Raw genomic sequence first — 19,144 nt, forward strand, 5'->3', positions numbered from 1 at the left:
CCCCTCTACCCTCAATTCCTGGTTCTTTTCTTGACCCTGAAATTATAACTAGGTTTTCCTACTCTCTTAAGGCTACAAGTGCTACTGCTTCTATTTACCTTGAGACTTGGAAAAGGGCCCCTGCTTCCCTGTGTTCACAAGGTTTAATAATCATTCTACCCTTGATTTGAAACAAAGAAATGTATATAAGGCAATGGAATAGTGTCATCAAAGAATCCTTTTTAATCTTCTTCTGACTGGTTATCTAACCCCCTCACTTTCTCTCATTTGAGAGCTTCTGAAATTGTGACTGCCACTATTGCAATCAATTCAAAGACCCATTATATAGGGTTGCTGCCACACGTGGTCTGGACTGGCTCTCATCTTAATGTCACAGACTTCTCTTGCCATCCTCCTAAATTGTTTTGCGCAGGGCTAATATCACATCCCAATATGTTATTGACTCCGCCATGTCAGAAATTATTTGAGGAATTATTTTAAAGCAATTTAAAGATCTGTGTTGGGAGAGTTCAGCTGAGTTGCTGTCTCTTCCACCATGTTGCTTTGGAAATTAAAAGTAATACCTGAAGATATGAGAGTGAATGAGATCTCCAAGGAAAAGAGAGAACTTAAAAGTAAGAACCAAACTTTAGAAATACTCACAGTAACATTATTAATGGTTTTAGGGGGTTTAATTTTGGCAGAGAAGTGAAGATGTACACCATTGTGTGTACACCATTGTGCAGAATTTTAGGAAGAGAAAGAATGATAATGATGTAGAAATAATGGCAATAAATAGATTTCTTTTATTAAAGTTTAGGCATTTACAAAAATAAACACATAAGAAGTATATTAAAATAGAGGTTTTTCAAGAGAGTGAAACTTGTGATTATGTGGATATTTCATTACAAAATAGAATATTAAAATGAAGACTATTCTATTAAAGATACTGGACAAAAACTAAAATAAGCACAAGCTCAAAATTCTTTAGGAGTTCAGAAGGGAAAGATATGTACAATCATTTTTAATATCAAGGAAGAAAATGCCTATCTTACCTTTTGATGGTAAAGGATAGATAATTATTTACATGTATGTATGTGTTTATATATACATTGCCTATAGTATAACATACATATATGTATAAAAAGAGAAAGAGAGCAAGAGAAAGACAGTAAGAAAGTAGGATTGAGTAACTGTGGAATTCACTTCATGAATAGTTGATGAAGCCATAAATCTATGAGGGAGACAGCATGATCTCCAGATATAGTCTGGGGTTTTTAGTTCTGATATAAGAATTCTAGAACTAGCTGTACCTCTGTTTATTTAGCTTTCTATCCTTTAGAAGTTTTATTTTTAAAACAGGGATCATGCATAGTCCCTAACAGACATATTGGAAAGACAAGAGATGATATAAGGAAGTACATGGTTACTTTGTACATTAAAAATAGTAGAAGGGGGCAGCTGGGTAGCTCAGTGGAGTGAGAGTCAGGCCTAGAGACAGGAGGTCCTAGGTTCAAACCCAGCCTCAGCCACTTCCCAGCTGTGTGACCCTGGGCAAGTCACTTGACCCCCATTGCCCACCCTTACCAATCTGCCACCTATGAGACAATACACCAAAGTACAAGGGTTTAAAAAAAATTAAAAAAAATAGTAGAAGAATAAAGTACTATTATTTTTATTTTTAATACTTTATCATTACCATACTTCAAAATCTAAAAAAAATCCTAGTAGACACATTTAATCTTGAATTGATATGCTTCAATATTTTGATTTTTCAGTGAATGTGATATCATTAGTGTCAATATTCCTTCTAAGATAAATTCCAACATATTGGTGTTTTCATTTTGGCGTATATGCATGTGCATATTCCCCTATTTATCCTAGATAGAGAATTTATCCAATATATTAGACATGGTCTTACTCTTTATATTGACATGCAATTTGGTTCCAGGATAATGGCTGAGCCATCCTTTATAATTATCTTGTTGTCATGACATACATAACTAGCCATTCTCTTCCAATTATACCTTCCTTTTATAATGTCAAATATGACATTTCTTGCAGAAAAGCCATCATTGCCAATATCTTGCAGTCTACATACATGATACTTCACTTTTGAGTCTTTTATAATTCTGTTTTTATTTGATTTCATGAGACTTCATTATTTTTAGATAGATAACATCACCAAGGTGCAACAGATAAGGACTACATTTGCAATTTCATTGGTATGGGGCAGTGATGGAGAACCTTTTAGAAACTATGTGCTGTGCTCTCAGAGACCTAGTACTGACCTCCCCTCACTCTACCTTACCCAGAGAGGGAAGGAAAAAAGGGATGGGAGTGACCCTAGAACTCTACTAAAGATATGGAGTAAGTGCTTCACTGGGCTACTGGGCAGAGGGGCAGGGAGATGAGGTGGAGAGGGGGAAGGGAGCAGCTCCCCCTGAGTCTCTCTGCCTTTCTAGTAACTAAATCTGGCAAGCAATGGCATGTTTGACCACAAAGGGGGTTCTGTATGCTATCTTTGGCACCTGTACCATAGGTTCACCATCATGGATTTTTAAGTGAGAGAATTCACTATAATAATGCAGGAACATATGTCTGTTATCTAAGGACCAATACAGCTAATTTCAGAGAAACTTACAGAGATGGTGCACTTTCAGGATAATGAGCATTTTGTTTAAAGCTATTCATTCACAACATATTTTAAGTTGTAGTGGAGTCAGGATCTATAGTAGAGGATGGTGTGCCCACATGATGGAAAATGGAAGTGAGAAAAAAACAAAAATAAAAGAATCAAATTCAAGTTTTTATAGTTACTACAGAAAAGTTTATAATCTAAAATTCTCCAAGTTTCAGAGTTCAGCATTTTTTAAATAATATTTTATTTTTTCTCACTTACATGTAAAAACAAATTTTAACATTCATTTTATTTAAATTTAAATTTGTTTCTAATTCTCTCTGCCTTTACCCCTTTTCCTTTCATTCCACCCTCCACTCATTCCGCTCCAACAAGTTAAAAAATCTAATTCTCAACAAAACTGATAACGTAAATGAAAAGCCTTCATATTTTCAAAATTAAAAATGGTCAATATTAGCAATAAAGAGGACATAAAGCAATTTTCAAAGCTGGAAGCAGGAAAAAAACAGACTTATTTTCTATTGTGCACATAATGAAAAACTAGGATAACTTTGGCTTGGGATAACTAGGAAAAAATGAAAGCCTCCTAAGTTTTGTTGAAAATTAGATTTTCTTAACTCCTTCAGTGGTTATGAGTTGATTATTTATATGATTTGTTCTTTCATCTACTCATTCTTTAGGATTAAGTTATGATTCTGCTCACTTCACGTTGTATCACTTCATATAAGTTTTCCAAGTTTTTTTTGTGATCATTTTGTTTGTCAAATGACACTTGTTCAGCTATTTCCCAATTTACGAACATCCCTTAAGTTTGCAATTCTTAACCGCTACAAAAAGTGCTACTAAAATATTTTTGCACAAAACTTGATTCATATTTAAAAGAAAAAAATGTAAAGGAAAGGGTTTATTTCCTAGTTTAGACTGGTTGCTATATTTTGCCTCACTTAGGATAGTTCTTGCTATTATAAAAATAATTTACTACCAAAGAAAATTATCTGAGAAAGAAAGAACGTTCTGACTTCTCTTTCACTTTGGAATGTCAGGGAATTTACTTTTATGTTTTTAATTACATTTTCAATGAAAAAAATTCTAAAAACGTGTCAAATGATTGAGTGCTTTGAAAATGAATGAAGTTTTTCATGAACCTCAATGCAATTAGATCAGCTAACTTTAATATTTCTCTGACACAAGGATGGCCTCAGAGTTAGTAAAGCATGCTATTTGATTGAAACTTGATAAACAATACTGACTATGTTTTCTGGATGTGACATTATAATTTTATAGCAAAGTTTATATTGCTTTGTAGTAAGCTATCTTGTTAACATAAATTAAGTGATTATGTGGATGAGGTCTCTATATTTTTTCAAAAGAAGCAAATCTGTTATTTAACATTGTACTAGAAACACTAGCAGTAGCCATTAGAGAAGAAAAAAGAAATTGAAGGTATCAAAATAGGCAATGAGGAGACTAAACTATCACTCTTTGCAGATGATATGATGGTCTACTTAAAAAATCCTAGAGAATCAATTAAGAAGCTTGTAGAAATAATCAACAACTTTAGCAAAGTTGCAGGATATAAAATAAATGCACATAAATCATCAGCATTTCTATATATTTCCAACACATCACAGCAGCAAGAGGCAAAAAGAGAAATACCATTTAAAATCACCCTAGACCAGGGGTCGGCAAGGTATGGCTCTCAAGCCATATCTGGCTCCACCTCCCAACCAGCTAGTTCCGGCAGAGCCCCAGGATGTGCCCCAGGGGGCCCTTCAGCCCCCGCCTCATATTCCAGCACCTTCCACCTCCATCGTCCTCCTTCCACAGGTGTAAATGCTCTCAAGGCCAAAAAAGTTGCCTACTGTTGCCCTAGACAATATAAAATACTTAGGAATCTATCTACTAAAACAAACACAGGAATTATACAAAACAACTACAAACACTTTCCAAATAATTAAAACTAGATCTAAATAATTGGAAAAATATTCATTGCTCATGGGTAGGACAAGTTAACATAATAAAAATGACCATTCTACCCAAATTAACTGACCTAATAAGTGCTATACCTATCAAACTACCAAAAACCTTTTTACTCAATTAGAAAAAAAATATAACTAAGTTCATCTGGAATAACAAAATATCAAGAATATCAAGGGAAATAGTGGAAAAAATGTGAAGGAAGGGGGCCTAGCAGTACCAGATCTTAAACTGTACTATAAAGCAGAGGTCATCAATACAATATGGTACTGGCTAAGAGACAGAAGGGAGGATCAGTGGAATAGACTTGGGGTAACTGACATCAGCAAGACAGTGTATGATAAACCCAAAGAGCCCAACTTTTGGGACAAAAATCCACTATGTGACAAAAACTGCTGGGAAATTTGGAAAACAATATGGGAGAGATTATAGGTTTAGATCAACATCTCACACCCTACACCAAGATAAATTCAGAATTGGTGAATGACTTGAATATAAAGAGGGAAACTATGAATATGTTAAGTGAACATAGAATAGTTTATTTGTCAGATCTCTGGGAAAGGAAAGATTTTAAAACCAAGCAAGAGTTAGAGAAATTACAAAATGTAAAATAAATGATTTTGATTAAATCAAACTGAAAAGCTTTTGTACAAACAAAAACAATGTAGCCGCAATCAGAAGGGAAACAAAAAGTTGGGAAAAAATGTTTATAACAAAAAACTCTGACAGGGGTATAATTACTCAAATATACAAGGAGTTAAACCAATTGTATAAAAAATCAAGCCATTCCCCAATTGTTAAATGGGCAATAGACATGAATAAGCAATTTTCAAGTACAGAAATCAAAAGTATCAATAAGCACATGAGAAAGTGTTCTAAATCTCTAATAATTAGAGAAATGCGAATCAAAACAACTCTGTGGTATCACCTCACACCTAGCAGATTGGCTAAAATGAAAGAAGGGGAGAGTAATGAATGCTGGAGGGGATGTGGCAAAACTGGGACATTAATGCATTGCTGGTGGATTTGTGAACTGATTCAACCATTCTGGCTGGCAATTTGGAACTATGCTCAAAGGGCTATAAAAGAATGCCTGCCCTTTGATCCAACCATACATTGTTGGGTTTGTACCCCAAAGAGATCATAGATAAACAGACTTGTACGAAAATATTTATAGCTGAGCTTTTTGTGGTGGGAAAAAACTGGAAAATGAGGGTATGGCCTTCAATTGGGGAATGGCTGAACAAACTGTGGTATATGCTGGTGATGGAATACTATTGTGCTCAAAGGAATAATAAAGTGGAGGAATTCCATGTGAACTGGAAAGACCTCCAGGAATTGATGCAGAGTGAAAGGGGCAGAGCCAGAAGAACATTGTACACAGAGACTGATACACTGTGGTAAAATAGAATGTAATGGACTTCTGTAGTAGCACCAATGCAATGACCCAGGACAATTCTGAGGGATTTATGGAAAAGAACGCTACCCAAATTCAGAGGAAGAACTGCAGGAGTAGAAACAGAAGAAAATCAACTGCTTGTACACATGGGTTGAGGTGGACATGATTGGGGATATAGACTCAAAAGTACCACACCAATGCAACTATAAACAATTTGGAAATAGGTCTTGATCAATGACACATGTTAAAACCAGTGGAAATGCGCATCAGCCATGGGGGGTGTCCTGGTGGGCGTGGGTGAAGGGGAAAGTAAGAGCATGAATTATGTAACCACATTAACTTTTCTAAAAAATAAATATTAATAAATGTTTAAAAAACAAAGAAGCAAAGCTGAAGTTGTCAATTCATTTTGTAAATCTGGAAAAGTTATTTATCAAACAAATGCTTTATTTATGTTCCTCTTAAGTGACTTTACAGATTTTAAAAGACAGGAATTCTCAGAGTTTTCATTTGTAAATGGTGCCTTTGCTGTAAATTCATAAAACTGCCTATACATTCTAATAAACCTTTGGGAATTTACACAGGATGAACATAGCATCTTTTTTTTTATTACAGAGAATGAATTATCATTTATTTCTGTGATGAGTGAAAGCCATATTGGGACTATATATGAATGACTGACCATTGCAGTCCTGTGATTTCCCACTGAGAATTTTTTCATGTACTTAGAAAGACATTTCTGTATCATCTCTGTTTCTTTGTTATTCTCATTCTATGCCCATTTGCATATATGGGGACAGTTATGAACTTAAATGGAATAGATGGAGGTGGAGAGATGAAGATATTTTTAAAAATATACTCCTATTTTCTTTCCCAGTCATATTTTATTAGTGACCAGGCACTTAAAGGGCAATAGGGAAACTGGTGAAGAAATATGATTGTTCATTTTTTATGTCTTTTTTTTCCCACTGAAAGGACAGTACCTCATGCATTATGCCTGTCATTTGGTTGAAATGAAATTGGCATTCTGCATCATAAAACTTGGCCATCATCTCTTCGGCCTTAAAAATACATGAGTGGCTTGCCTAATATAAAAGAGAGCATGGAAATGTAAAAATGTCAAATTATACCTTTTCTATCTTTGCTCTGTGTATATGTGGGGTGCAGTGTATGTGGTTTTTATACCCCTCTCTACACTGCTATTACCCTGATCATTATTAACAGCAGAACTGTTCTGGTGATGACATTTTGGAAAATGTGCTCTCTGAACCAGGCTGTACTGTCAGATAGAGGGAAGATTTCCACTTATCTACTAGTCGGATTACTCTCATGTAAACAGTGAAAACAGCATAATGGGCTAGCTGTCATAACTTTATAGTTACAAGCAAAGGCTGCCTGTGGCTACCAGGCCTGGGCAACTCTGACAGGTTCTATTTTCTATAAAGGAAGTAAGCATTGGAAAGGAGAGGGAATCTCATTTATTTATCTGAGAGCACAAGAGATTTCTTCAAATCTTCTAGGTATACTACAAACTTATTTTGCTGATTTGACCAGAGTCATTTATCTCTCTGAATTAGCCAATTGTATTTAGAATCAAGGAGCTGCAGTTTGAGCATCTTTAGCTTATTTTAGATACATTTGATTACTATGCACAAAGTCCATATTATTAAGATTTGTGTCAGAATGGTGATGTTTAAAAGGTACGGGAATAAAAACAACTGGTCTTTTATCCAGTTCAGACATGTAGTTTTAGAACTAACTTCATTAGTTTTATAATTATTCTTAAGGAAGAAAAGAACACAACTGATTTATCAAGAAATGGAAGATGCAATTAAAATTTTGTGATCTTTATATACATATATATTATCAAATGCACATATATGAATTTGTATACATAGAGAAAAGGAGTTCATTTTTAAGAAGTCAGAAAATAGAGCAATGACTAGTTTTCAGAGATCTACGAACACAGGAAAAAATGAGAGAATCATAATATTAGCAAACATACAACAAAGGTGGCATAAGGGACAGAAAGACAACCTTAGAAGCAGAAATATATGGATTCATGTGGTGTCTCTGACACATCCTACCTTGTGTGACTATGAATAAGAAATGACATCTCAGTACCTAAGAGAATTCTTTAGCAGTATAAATTAGAGCTCTGTTGATAATGTACATCTGCAAAAGCATTTTACACACTAAAGGTCTTGATCCTCACTTCCATACCCCACCAAAAGAAGAGAGGGAAGTAGAAATAGAAGAGTAATAAGCCTTTTTTTCTCATTGTCTTTCATTATATTTTCCTGTGGACTGATAGGAAGAAAAGAGATATGCTAGAGAGCCTGGCCTTGAGTAGTAAAGACTTGGAAGGTGTGGCATATGACTGGTAGAAACCTAGATTTGGAAGCCTTCCAAACTTTTCACTGTGTTTCCCAATCCACATATCTATATAAAAGTTTTTTCCTGTTGTGTTCTCTCACTCTGTCTCTGTCTCTGTCTCTTTCTTTCTCTCTGCCTGTCTCTCTGTCTGTCTCTGTCTCTGTCTGTCTGTCTCTCTGTCTGTCTCTGTCTCTGTCTGTCTGTCTCTCTCTCTGTCTGTCTGTCTCTCTCTCTCCCTTCTTTTTTTTCTTTCTTTCTGTCTATATCTATCCATGTGTTTTCTTTCTTTATAGAATTTAAGTACCTTGAGGGCAAGGGTTATTTCTTGTCCTTCTTTGCATTTGCTAAAATCTAGCACAGAATGTGTCATGCAGTAGAGATTTAATAAATTTTGGTTGATTGATGCTATCTTATGATTTAATACTCATAGCAAATTGTGTTTGAAAGCTTCCATCAGGACACTAAATACCATTTTAAATAAAATAAGTTGATTTTTGGCATCCTAATGCTTTTCTTTCCAAACCTCTTTCTTTCATCTTGTTTTTTTCTTTCATGCCACCTAGTTTTAAGCTTCCCTTTGTTCATTCAAAATCTTGTGACTAAACTAGGGTTGGCTCCCTTCCAAAATCTTTCTCCTTCCCTTCAATGCCTTATCTCTTTCTCCCATTCCCCTTAATGTTTCCCTTCAATGTCCAACACCAAAGGCAGCTGGTGATGTAGTGGAGAAAGTTCCCGGCCTTGAGTAAGGAACTCTTGAATTCAAATCAATTCACAGATGCCACACAGACTGTGTGATGTTGAACTAGTCACTTAACCCTCACAGGATCACGGGGTTTGGAATGTGATATTCTAGAAGGCAAAGGAACTAGAATTACAAACTAGAATCATCCATCCAATGAAATAGCATAATAATAAAAAGCGAAAGTGGATATTTAATAAAATTGAGAACTTTCAAGAATGCCTAATGAAAAGATCAAGGCTTCACGGAAAATTTGACATTCAAACAGAAGATTCAAGAGAAGCATTAGAAGGTAAATAGGGAAGAGAAAATGTAATGATTCAATAAGGTTAAAATAGAGAGGTAGATAGATAGATAGATAGATAGCTGATAGATAGCTATAGATATAGATATCCTTATTTGAGGGCATATTATTTAAAACTCCTATGATGATTTTCAGTAAAGGACAATTAGCAAGAATATACATTGATAGAAAGTATGGGTGTGAATTGTCTCTAGAGGGAAAATATTCAAAATGAAAATATGACAAAATAACAAAATTAAGGGAGGAGAAAGACTGCTCTGCAAAAACATGGAATGTAGACAGAATGGGATGATTTAGTTCCCATAAAAGAGGCTCAAAATAACTACTGAAAGAAGGGAAGATGAGGTGGGCAAGAACTGAAAGTTGTTTTTATTAGACTTGTCTCAAAGAAAGAATAAAATGCATACTCAGATGAAGAAATCTATCTTATTCTAAAGGAAGTAGAAAGGGAAAGGAAAAAAGAACGATAGTGACTTCTAGAAAGAAAGACAGCAGGAGATAGTGATCAAAAGTAAAACATTTATGAAGAGGACAAAGTAAAAGGAAAGGGAGAAAATAATAAACAGATGGAAGGTAGGATGGAGGGAAAGTCAGAGTTAATTATCATAACTGTAAATGTGAATGGGATGAACTCGTCCATAAAATGGAAACAGATGGAAGAATGGATTAAAAACCAGAATCTTACAATATGCTGTTTACAAGAAATACAATTGAAGCACAGAGACTCATTCAGAGTAAAGGTAAAGGAATGAAACAGAATCTAATATGCTTCAGCTGAAATTATAAAAAAAAGATGGGGTAGCAATCATAATCTCAGACGAAGCAAAAGTAAAATAGATATAATAAAAAGATATATAATCAATTATATCTTGCTAAAAAGTACCACAGACAATGAGGAAACATCAGCACTAAATATCTATGCATGAAGTGTTTAACATCCAAATACTTAATGGAAAATTTAAATGATTTACAGGAGGAAATAGATAGATAGTAAAACTATACTAATGGGGGATTTCAACTTTCCTCTATCAGAACTAGATAAATTGAACTAAAAAATAAATAAGAATGAAAGTTAAGGAGGTGAATAGAATTTTAGAAAAGTTGGATATAAAAGATTTTTAGAGAAAATGGCAATAGAAAAGAATATCTTTTTTTTTTCAGGACTTCATAGAATTGAAATAAAAAATTGATCTAGTATCAAAGCATAAAACCTCACAATCAAATGCAGAAAGGTAGAAATATTAGATACATTCTTCTTAGATCATACTGAAATAAAAATTACAAAAAATGTACATAAAAGAGATATTAAGAATTAATTGGAAACATAATCTAATTCTAAAGAATATAAGAACAAATCATAGAAATAATCAATAATTTTGTTAAGGGGAATGACAGTGTTGTCACAGCATACCAAACATTGATGCGATTTAGCTAAAATAGATAGAACAGATTAATGAACTTGTTATGCAATTAAAAAAAACTAGAAAAAGAAACAAATTGGAAATCTTGAAAATTGAAACAGATTAACAAAATTTAAAGAAAACAATGTAACTAATAAATAAAATTAGAAGCTTCTATTATGAAAAAACCAAAATTAACTATTGTTTAATTTGATTTAAAAAAGGAAAAAAGAAAATTAAAATACCAGCATTGAAAATGAAGAGTGAATGTAGCACCAATACAAAGGAAATTAAAATAATTATTAAGAGCTATTTTATCCACGTATATGCCCACAAATATGATAACTGAAGTGAGATAGATAAATATTTACAAAACTATATGTTACCTAGATTAACAGAAAAAGGAAATAGAATACTTAACAATTGATCTCTGAAAAAGAAAATGAACAAGCCACCAATGAATTCTCTAAAAAAAAAATTCCCTGTGGTCAGATGGATTCACAAATGACTCTACCAAGTATTTAAGACCAATTCCATTACTATACAAAATATTTAGAAAAATAAGTGAAGCAGCCATTTTACCAAAAACCTTTTACAACATAAATATGGTGTCCATACCCATACTAATAAGAAGAAAATCAGAGAAAAAATTATAGACCTATTTCCTTAATGAATAAAGATGAAAAATTTATAAATAATATACTAGCCAGGAAACTATAGAAATATATCACAAGGATCATTCATTATAACCAGGTAGGATTTATAATAGGAATTCAGAGCTTGTTTAATATTAGGGAAACTATCAGCATAATCAATCATATCAGTAATAAAACTAAGAGAACCCATATGATTACTTAAGTAGATGCAGAAAAAGCCTTTTACAAAACAGAACAACCATTCCTACTAAAAACACTAGAGAGCATAGGAATTAATGTAGCTTTCCTTAAAATAGTAAATAGTATATATCTAAAACCATCATCAAGCATCATCTGCAATAGAGATAAGCTAGATAGATACTTTCTCAAAAAAGTCGAGGGTGAAGCAAAGATGTTCATTATCAGCACTATTATTTAATATTATAATAGAAATGTCAGCTACTTTAATAAGAGAAGAAAAAAGAATTAAAGGTATTAGAATAGCCAATGAGGAAACAAAGCTATGACTCTTTGCAGATGTACTACTGATCTATTTAGAGAAAGCTAAAGATTCAACTAAAAACTAGTTTAAACAATTAGCAATAGCAGGGTATAAAATAAATCATTATCATTTCTTTATATTACCAACAAAGTCAAGCAAAGAGATAAAATGTAATTCCATTTAAATTAATTGTAGATAAAATAAAATTATTGGGTGTACAGCTGTCAAGACAATGCAGGAAATGGGTGAACACAATTATAAAATACTTTTCAGAAAAACAAAGTCAGATTTAAACTATTGGGAACAAGTATTAGTTGTTAATGGGTTGGCTGAGCATATAATAAGAATGACAATCCTACCTAAATTAATCTATTTATCATTCCCATACTAATCAAATTGAAAAGATCAAGAATGTCAAGGGAATCAATTAAAAATATATGAAAAAAAGGTAGCCTAGGTCTACTAGATCTCAAGTTTTATTACAAAGCTACTACTAATAGAGCAATAGATCAGTGGAATAGAATAGTTACATAGTTCATAATAGCAAATGACTGCAGTTATTTAGTGTTTCATAAACCCAAAGATCCAAGATTTTTGGTGTAACGATATTTTGCACAGCAATATGGAAATCAAGATGATGGACAGTTATCTGATTAGAACGTAGAATGAACTGAGCCTTGCAGGAGTTGGCATGTGCCAGGACAGTTGAAGTTTAGGTATATTTGAACTGGGAGATCCATCTCAATCTGAGACATTTGGGGAAGTGGGAGGTTGTAGTGGTGAGGGTAGGCCATAGTTCAACGAGTTACCAGCAACCTGCACCAACCAATTTCACAGTCTGAGATCCTGTCTTATCATTATACTGAATAACCTGATCTTGATTCATTCACCAAGAAGAAGCAACAATATCTAGCAGTAAAGTAATCTGATTTGGGTTGAACTCAGTCTGGTCCAGCCAGACTGGCAACTAGCATTTAGCAATTGACAACTGACAAGCCTGAGTACCATCAATTCAAGTACCATCTTTATCATTAGCTTAGGTTAAGGACTTTCTGTTTCCCTCCTTCCCAATCATTACCCTGTTTCCCCTCCTAATCCTGATAACTAACATTAAGTCTTTGAACCTACTTAGATTTGGTTTCAACTCTATCTTGGGGCTTAGTGTTTATGTCCCTGGGACACTTGAGGGAAAGGAGAATAATATCAGTCATAGCAAAATATAATCTGCAGTCAACTTTAGCGTTATCCTTTCTAGGCCAAGATAGTCAGTTAGAAGTAGCTGTACAATTCTAATCACAGATTCTTCATTTGGCTGGCTATTTTGGGACACTATTATTCTGAAGTTGAGTTCAGCAGATTCACAACAATTATTTCTGTGGGGTCCTTTGTGCTTCAGTATCACAACTTAAGTGTTACACTTAGGTATCACCCACACACACTGAGCTTCAGCTCCTCATAACACCAGGACCATTATAACATTGGTCAAGACATCATTATTAGAACACATAGAAGTCCTCCCTCATCAAGAGTCACCAAGGCAGCAGAATGAATCAGAATCCCCTCAGCTGGCTTTTATAAGCAGTTTTCTCCTCATCACTTCCTGTCTCTCTGGTTTCTAGTTCCTTTCACTAAGGGCTGTTCTATCACATCTCAGGAACCAATCATATTATTCCAATTTGCCTAGCACTGTCTAGGAACAGGGGAAATGCTTGGGGTCTTTTAGGACTAAGTGTTTATGATTAAGTGTGAAAGGTGGAGGACTCCAAGTTCTTGATTGATTAAGTTAAAATAAGCAAAAACAGAGTTTAAATTATCTTTCATAAATGTAAATATCATGTACCTTTCTACAGCCACATTCCAGTCATAGGTATTATTCCACCAAATTTCATAGATATCCACAAAGTAAAATTTTCCTCTCTGATTTAGAATGTCTATTTTTAGATAAAGAAAGCAAATTATTTTAATTATAGAATGATGACTAGAAGGAAGATTTCTGGTTATTGTTGGTGCGTTCCCTTAGGTATTATTAAATATTTTTTCTGTTCATCGGTATTCTCCCTTTCTATTAAATTCAAATTCTGGTAAATTTGTAATGAGTTGGTTCAGGGTGGTCTTCTTCCAATCTTACCCCTTTCTGCATTAATATCAATAATCATTCCTTAAGCTTTCACTTGAACATGTTTGAAACAAGAAAATATATTACAGTTCTCTTATTACCCCAAAGTATTTATTCATCAGTTAATAATATATTTCTACATTTCTGGTTAAAAATAACTATAAGACCTGTCAGTTTTTTGCACTTAGAATATTTTGTGTCATCCATATGTAGTCCTGATCAGTATTAACTTTCTTGTTACTCTTACATTAGACAGTTGTCATTTCCAATGGGATCTTTTTAGAATTAAACATGACATATTTGCATGCCTAGATTCCCATGTCCTTTGTGGCACACATTGGATAAAAGATTCCAGCTCATCTGCTGACTTCTCTCTTCATCTTATAATAGATGATAAAATCAGAAAAAACTGCACATCATGAAATGACTATATATTTTTTCATTTAGAGAAATTATGAGAGTTTAATTAAAATCTCAAAAATCAAAGTCTTACATACACATTATGAGAAGATAATTTTAAAATCCTTTTCATTCATATACTACTTCAATCTAAACTTAAGCATAGTCTAGGAAGCTGAACATTTTATCAGATTCTTCTTCTAAAAAACTTCTAGATTGTAGAAATGACTCAAAGGGACTGAATGGAATTATTAATATAGACTCACACAGTATTTAGGAACTAGTAGATGCCTATAAATGGTTGTTGATTGAATCAGTACAGGTTACAGAGCTGAGAAGATCTATTTTTAAATACTTCCTTCTGAAATATAATGGCTACTTGATTTATGAAGGAGAACGTGGAGAAGAAAAAGAATAAAAAGAGAAGGAGAAAGAAAAGAAAATGAAGATAATGCTGAAAAGATGAAATAGAAGATAAGAGATGGAAGGAAGGAAGGAAGGAAGGAAGGAAGGAAGGAAGGAAAGAAGGAAGGAAGGAAGGAGGAAGGAAAGTGGAAAGAGAAAAGAGGAAAAAGAAAAAGGTAAGGTAGAAAGTCCCCCCCCCACCCCCATATTTCACTCTAATGCTTCGGATATCTCTGGCTTTCTTATGTGTTTCGCTTGCTGAAAACCATTGATTAAAAGCTTCTGTTTCCTTATTAATTGCTAAGAACTGAAATAAATACACAAAACAAAAAACCAGTTTGATTTTTAAAAATTCTTTGATATTCTCACTACCACTATTCTCTCCAAGCCCAAATCTCTTCTTTTATTTGGCTGATCCAAGTCTTCTTTTTTCTTTTTTTCTCTTTTGTTTCTTTTTCCCTTTCTCTCTCTCTCTCTCTCTTTCTTTCTTTCCTTCCTTTCTTTTTTTCTTTTTTCATCCTCCTCCTTCTCCTCTGCCTTTCCCTTGTTATTGTGATTATGTTCTGGAAAAGTACACTAAAATAATTTTAATTTTGAATTAGTCTACCTCAATTTTCATTTCTGGAAATTCAGCAATTTGAGGTAATGGTCATTTATTGTAGTTCTCCACTTTTTGGTATTAAGCAAGAATTTATCAATAAAAGCATCTCTGCAGCTTCACATAAGATATATTTGCTTGCACATTTCTATGTTCAACTGCATTAGCTTTCTAATTGATATGTACTTACACTTTTGATGTGGGAGGTTTCCTACCACAGTACAGCCTCATTTTCTCTGCAGCATTAACAAGAAGTCTTTGTTCAACCTTTTCAGTAATATGATTGAAAAATTATATTGAATTTTTGGTTATTATACAGTCGAGTGCTTTAGTGACAGCACACCGTGTATGAACTACACCACACTATTTATCAATGATTTGTGACAGTAAACAATATCTGCTTTTAGCATGTTCAAAAAAAAGGCTTGAATTTGGTTATCTCATGAGCCTATTTGGTAGGCAAGACATAGTAAAATTGACAAGAAGGGGCTACAACCATTTGACTTAAAGTTTTAATTTTGAGAAACTTCTATTTGTGTAGAACTTGTAGCTTCTTGTTTTTCTTAGTTAAAAAATAAAGAGATATTGGTTTGAAGAAACTTCTATGAATATTTTGACATTTGATTTACAATATATGGTAATGAAGTTTTTCCCAAGACACTGGGATATTGTGACTAGTTCATAGTGGGTCACATACTAATTGTGTGAAAAGTGAGTTTTAAGCCATTTTGAACAAGTCAGAAGAGGTTGAAACTGACTCAAACTGACTTGTACTTATCAGAAGGCAACAATACTTGTATAAAAAATGACATGCCTACATTTTGTTTTAGTACACACTGATACATCTGTGTCAGCAACAAATGAGGACACACAAATGGCTCATAGTGTCATACATATGAATGTTTCTACATTGTGAAAAAAAATTCCTGTGCCAAACAATTACTTGCAAAGTAATTGTTGATTACTTTGATTAATTGATGCTTATGACAACAAATTACATTTCTATATCACACAAAAGTGTTTTCTTACTTTGTCATAGAATTAAACAACTTTGTCAAGGAACAACATATCTATATTGTACAATGTCCAGCTGATTACCTACAATGACATTGCCACCACAAAAATATGTTATTCAACAACAAAGATATATCATATGTGAAAGATACATGGCACACAATGTCATGTCATAACATGGAAGAGAGGTCCTTTTCATGCAGTAGCAATGAAATTGCATGCATCAAAAAGGACTATCATGCAACATACCTAAATCACACAAGATGCTTTCCAAGCAATAATATATTTTTGTAATTGGATTACATGACAACATCTTTCAAAAGCACATTTATGTCAGGCAATGGCACATCTTGCCCAGCAATGCTACTTAATGGCAAACTTATGCCACACAATGGCACTTTTTTGTCCTATAACACACAATGATATTCTTACAACATTAATTATGTACTATATCACACAGTGATACATCTACATCTCTCATCAATGGATCTCCTATGCCATGGAAAAATACATGTTTCACAACAATATGCCTACATAACACAATGATACATATGAAAGACAGCAACAGGTAGTGTTCTTTTCTTTTATTATATCTAAAGTGGGGAGACCAGGACCGTACAGAATTAAACCTGTTACAACTATTAAAAACTTTTCAAGGGGGAATCCACACTTAAATCGCTGCAGAGTAGACACAAGGAACTTCCCCTCTTCACCAGCTACTAATATAAAGTGCCTCAAAAAGACAAAGAAAAAAATGAGATGAGTGAAGGAGCTCAACCATAGGGCCCAGTCCTGAAGGTAGGCAGGGTTTGGGCATTTCCATGCTATAAGGGGGTAAAATTACTGCTGCCAAAGCATGAGCTGATCACCCCTCCCCAACTCAACCTATGGAGGCCAGAGTGGGAGTAAGCACAGAGCAATCACTAGGTACTTGGAGGGCTGACTGAGGACACCACAGAGTTACTCCAGAGAGCAATGAGACTTAGGACCAAAGGATGCTGAGGAATGCACAGATCTGGCATGGAGATAGGGCAGAAAGTGGCTGCATACAGCAGATGCAGTGGAGTCTGAAAAATAGCCCAAAGGAAAAAAAAAACCTTTCTGTAACTCAATATACAGAGAGCCTGCCCTCCTCACTCAGACTTCTGAGTAGGAAATGAAAAAAGAACAAGCACAGAAATGGCCACCAACACCCAGGAACCCCAATCTGCAACTAAGAAAACCCCAAACTACAGAGGAGACAGCAGAGGAAGACAAACAAGCAAACATATGCAAACCTTCCAAAAAATGGAAATTGATTGCAAATTCTGGAGATGCTCAGATTTGAGATGATAAATGAAGTGAGAAAGATAGAAGAAACCTGGCAAGAAAAGTGGGAAATAGAACAAAAAAAGAGTTTAAAAGACAGAATCTTTGACTTGGAAAAAGAAGACCAGAAATCAATTGAAACTATAAGCAAACTGAAGACCAGAAATGACCTACTGGAAGCCATGAAAAGCAGGATAGACCAAAGTGAAAATGAAAATCAAAAGATTGTAGCTGAAAACCAGAATTGTAGCAGAAAACTAGAATTAAACAAGTAGAAGCTAATGATCTAACAAGACAGCAAAAATTAACAAGCAAAGTCAAAAGAATTACAGATTAGAAGGAAACATGAAATAGCTCATTGAGAAAATGGTTGACTTGGAAAACAGGAATAGGAGAGACCATTAGAAAATCATAGGCCTACCTGAAAACCTGGAAATAAACAGAAATCTTGATATTTTAGTGCAAGAAATTATCCAAGAAAAGTGCCCTGAAGTTCTTCAAGAAGAGGACAAAAGAGACATTGAAAGAGCCCATAGATCACCCTCTACATTAAATCCTCATAAGATAACCTCCAGGAATGTAATTGCCAAATTCAAGACCTTCCCAACTATGGAGAAAATAATGCAAGAAGACAGAAAGAAACAATTTAGATACCAAAGAGCACTAATCAGTATTACATAGGATCTGGAAACCTCCACACTAAAGGACTGCAAGTCTTAGAATATGATATTCAGAAAGGCAAGAGAATTGAGCCTACAATGAAGGATAATCTACCCATAAAAACTGACTATATACTTCCAGGGAAAAGTATAGGCATTTAACAAAACAGATTGCTAAGTACTTGTAAAGAAAAGACCAGAAATAAAAGGAAAATTTGAAGTCTAAATACAAAATTCAAAAGAAACATGAAAAGTTAAATAAGAAAGAGGAATTTTTGTTTTATTTTAAGGGCTTCACTAATGTAAAATTGTTTATACTCCTATATGGAAAAATAATATTTGTAACTTTCAAAAACTATATTAACTATTAGAGTAGATAGAAGAATTATTATTACAACAATAGGAAGTGGTTGGGGTATTAAGTGTCGTAAGATGATATGTAAAAAAAAAGTGGCTCAATAGAAGATGGCACCAAGAAGAACTTGAAGGAATAAGAAAAATATGATAAAGTATACTACAAAAAGAGGTGCATGGGAGGGGAGAAGAATACTATTATAAGAAGGAGAGGAAGAGAGTGCAAATAGATAATACTTAAACTTACTCTCAGTAGAATCAACTCTGAGAAGGCATAGCATCTAGATCCATTGGGGTATCAAAATCTATCTTTCCCTATAGGAAATTTGAGAAGGGAAA

This window comes from Gracilinanus agilis, chromosome 6, assembly GCF_016433145.1.
Source record: "Gracilinanus agilis isolate LMUSP501 chromosome 6, AgileGrace, whole genome shotgun sequence".
NCBI lineage: Eukaryota > Metazoa > Chordata > Mammalia > Didelphimorphia > Didelphidae > Gracilinanus > Gracilinanus agilis.